We start from the raw sequence: 4778 nt of genomic DNA on the forward strand, positions 1-4778 counted from the left end.
CCCCCCCCCCCCCCGATGAAAAACTTATTTGATATCTTGGAGACGACACATTTTAATATTATATCTTAGTTTCTCAAATGTTGACGTTGGCAATGCTTTAGTGAATAAATCTGCAAGATTATCACTCGAGTGAATCTGTTGAACATTTATCTCACAGCTTTGTTGAAGATCATGTGTGAAAAAAACTTACGTGAAATATGCTTTGTTCGGTATTCTTTGATATATTCTCCCTTTAATTGAGCTATGCAAGCATCATTATCTTCATACAATATTGTTGGAATCTTTGTTTGTATAGAAAGACCGTATAATTGCAAAATGTTTTGAGGCATTGATATAAACTAATGACTATTATTTATGCTGGTTTAAAGAAGTAGCAACTATTGTTTACTTCATCGAACGCCATGATATAGATGTACCTCCATATGTGAATAAATAGTCTGTCTGGGATCGGGCTTTATGTGGGTCAGACAAATATCCCGCATCAGCATAGCCGATCAACCCTGACTTGGATGCATTAGAATAAAACAATGTCATATCAATTGTTCCTTGAAGATATCTGAATATATGCTTAACACCTTTCCAATGTCTTTTTGTTGGACATGAACTGAATCTCACCAATAAACTTACTACGAAACAAATATCTAGTCGGGTATTGTCGGCAAGGTTTATTAGTGCACCAATAGAACTGAGATATGATGTTTCATCACCAAGAACCTTTTCATCCTTTTCGTGAGGTCGAAATAGATCTCTATTTATATCGAGAGACCTCACAACCATTGGAGTACTCAATCGGTGTTTTATCCATGTAAAATTGCTTCAAAACCTTTTCAGTATATGTTGATTAATGGATAAATATTTCATTTGTCAAATGTTCAATCTGAATGCCAAGACAAAATTTTGTCTTACCATGATCTTTCATTTCAAATTCTTTCTTCAAACACTCAACGATTTTTGTAAGCTCTTTAGGAGTTCCAATGTTGTTCAAATCATCAACATAAACAGATATTATTATAAATTCAGATTTTGACCTTTGTATAAAAGTACAAGGACAAACAAGATCATTCTTATACCCTTCCTTTAGCAAATATTTGCTAAGACGATTATACCACATTTTCCCTAATTGTTTTAATCCAATAAGGATTTCCTAAGCTTTATTGAATAACTTTATTTTGAATTATTATATGCTTCATCACTTTGAGTGCTTCCGAAATTTTCATAAAATTATTGTGGTCTAGTGAGCCATATATATAGGTTGTGACCAACGTCCATTAGATGCATTTCAACTTTCAAGCTTTTCATGAAGTGTCATATTTATTCGATACTTAAAGGTAATTGCATCTACCACAAAAGAATACTCTCCTCATAATCAATGTCAGGCCTTTGTGAAAATCCTTGTTTCACAAGTCGTGCTTTATATCTTACGACCTTACCATTTTCATTGCGTTTTCGCACAAAAACTCATTTGTGCCCCACTGTCTTGACACCTTTAGGTGTTCGGACTATTGGTACAAAAATTTCATGCTTTTCCAGTTAAGCCAATTATGTTTGAATTGTTTCCTTTCATTTTGGCCAATCATTTCTATGTCTACATTCATTGACAGATCTTAGTTTCAAAGCCTCATCTTGTTGCATTATTTCAACTGCAATATTATAGGTAAAAATATTATCCACCACAATATTATTTTGATTAACCTTTTTCTCGTTAAAACATAATTTATAGAGATTTCTTCATTCTTATTATATTTAAGTACATGGACCTCCTATGTGGTGTCATCATTTAATATGTCTCGGGGCTCTTCATGAGCAATTTCCTTCATATTATGATCATCTCGATCATTTTTATTCTTTCTTTTTTCAAGGATTTTTATTCTAGGAACCAATTGGTGTACCACGTTTTAAGCATTGTCCAGACTCATTTTCCTTAACGTTTTGTCCTATAGGTCATCAACTCAAACTTGAGCATTAGCAACTGGGATATATGAATTAGTAACTCGTGGAAGGTTAGTAAATGCATCTGGCAGTTGATTTGCAATATTCTGCAAATAAATTATCTTTTGAACTTCTTGCTCATCACATTGATTTGTTCGAGGGTCTAAATGAAACAGTCAAAGTGAATTCCAATCTATCTCATTTCCCAACTGTTTTTGTTCTCCCCCCAATTTTGAGTATACTGATTCATCAAAATAACAATCAGCAAACCTTGTAGTAAATAAAGCTCATGTTCTAGGTTTCAAATATATTATAATAGAACGAAATTCATTCCCAACATATATCCACAACCATCTTTGGGGACCCATCTTTGTGCATTGTGGAGAGTAATACAACACAACCAAAGATCCTAAGATGGTAAATGTTTGTTTCTTGACCAAAAATCAATTGTAATGGGGAGATGTCATGATTACTGGTTGGCCTTATGCGCACAAGTGTTGCTGCATGCAAAGTAACATGCCCCCAAATCGAAACAAGCAACTTTGTTCTCATCAACAATGGTCTAGCTATCAATTGAAGACGTTTAATCAATGACTATGCAAAACCATTTCGAGTATAAACATGTGCAACAGGATGTTAATTGTTGTTCAAGTGGACAAACAATATTTATTAAATGCTGAGATGTAAACTCACCAGCATTATAAAGACGACTTATTTTTATTGCATAATCTGAAAATTGTGCTTTTAACCTTATTATTTGAGCCAACAATCTCAGGGAAGTCATATTGCGAGTTGATAATAAGCACACATGAGACCATCTTGTAGATGCATCTATCAAGTCCATTTAATATTTAAATGGTCCACATGGGGCTTAATCCATTGCACATAGCTTAAGAAATCTCAATTACTTCATCTTCTTCAAAGTTCCTCTATAAAATTTCTTTCTCCTCTGATGAAATGACTGGACAGTTTGGGATATTGCTAATTGGTCTCCATTGGGAAGTATCTGTGTAAAGTCTCTGATAAAAATCAATTACCTCTTTTTCAATTTTGCTTGTATCTTGTGTGATCTCACCGTCTACCTCAAATTGATCAATGTTATTGTACCTTTTGTGGGCATTTTAAATTCTGTGGAAATACTTGGTGTTTATGTCCCCCTCTATTAACCATAGGGTTCTTGATCTTTGTCTCCAAGCAGTTTCTTCTTTTTTTTTATTAGATTCTCATATTGCAATAGCACTTCACTTTTTCTTATGGATTCTTCTTCTGATAAAGGTTTGGTTGTAACCTAACAATCAAAATCTACCAACATCTCTAATAAATTCTTTCTCTGTAAGCCTATATTTTCTTGAACTTCCCTGCTCCATTCCTTAAGTTTATTCTTAAGGGCTTCCATTTTGCAGGCCAATTTAATTTGTTCCACCATTCTTTTACTTTATCTTTGAACCCCTCAGTATCTAGCCATAAATTTTCAAACTTGATATACCTTTTATTTTCGTTCCAGGTTCCACCTTGTAGAGATAATGGTACATGATCTAAAATAATCCTTTGAAGTGGGATTACTTTCAAGTCATTGAAGCTTCCATCCCATTCTTTTGATTACATAATTCTATATATTCTAGAAGCTACTTCATTGTTGTCCCCTTTGTACCAGGTGAATGTTGCATTTTCCATTTGGAGATCAATTCGCCCCATATCTTCAATGAAATCTGGAAATTCCCCCATCCCTATTGTTCTTCTAACATCACTCCTTTTTTCTGACACAAACGTACTAACATTATAATCACCACAAACAACCCAAGACCCTTTAAACAGACCTTTGACATTACCAATCCCTTCCCAATCTTCTTTCAATTTAGCAATTTGGTGCGTACACCCCAGTAATATGACAAGAGAAGCTCTGGATTTGAGCTTCAAACTTGCAAGTTAGGGTATATGAACCAATCTCGAGAACTTCTCCCTTCCATATTCTACTATCCCACATCATCAATATACCCCATCTTGTTCCACTGGCCTCCAAGATCTCTTATTTGATTCATCTATTTCCCCAAATTTGGTTTACTAACTCTGTATGTCCCCCTCCAACTTTTTCTCTTGAAAACAATATATGTCTGTTATCCAATCAAACAACATACTTCTAACAAGTCTCCTTTTATCTCTGCAATTCAATCCCCTTAAATTTCATGAAATTAGTTTGAATCACATCAAGAACTATTGGTTGTCTCTCCCCTTGGCCTTGTTTCCGCCGCTTTTAAATTTTTCATCAAAGGCCACTAAATTTTTGAGTTCCAGGGAACCTTTGATTCTAATCTTCCTTAATATTGCATCAGTCTCCATTCTTCTTACTTTTCTGCTACCATCTGTTGACACCCAATTTTGGACCTTCGCAACATAGTTTAATTACTGAGCATCTTAAATTTCAAACTATTTAGAATAATTAGTTTTATAATATTTAGAATATCCTAAGGTTATTTTTATCTTTCTTCTGTATGATTTCTAAATGATATTCATGTTTTATATGATTTTGTATATAATTAGATTTTATAAATATTTAAAATCATCTCAAAAGATTTTACATCTTTAAGTTAAATAATTTCTTAATTTCGTTTGGCTTAAATTTTTGCTAACTAGTAAAAATCAGTGGCTATATAATTTAAATTCATTATTTTATTTCGTTGAGGTTGAGAAGCTCACAGAGTTAATGATGTTAATTAATCTTATTTTGGTTTTAGTCGGATTCGCTAATTAGTTCGTTTGGATATAATTGACTTTGCAATTTTATTTGCAATTGTAGTCTTTTCTAAACCTTATTTTGGACCCATTTTACAAGATCAAGTTTCTAATTGGGC

The sequence above is a fragment of the Solanum pennellii genome, chromosome 10 (genome assembly GCF_001406875.1).
Source record: "Solanum pennellii chromosome 10, SPENNV200".
Classification (NCBI taxonomy): Eukaryota; Viridiplantae; Streptophyta; class Magnoliopsida; order Solanales; family Solanaceae; genus Solanum; species Solanum pennellii.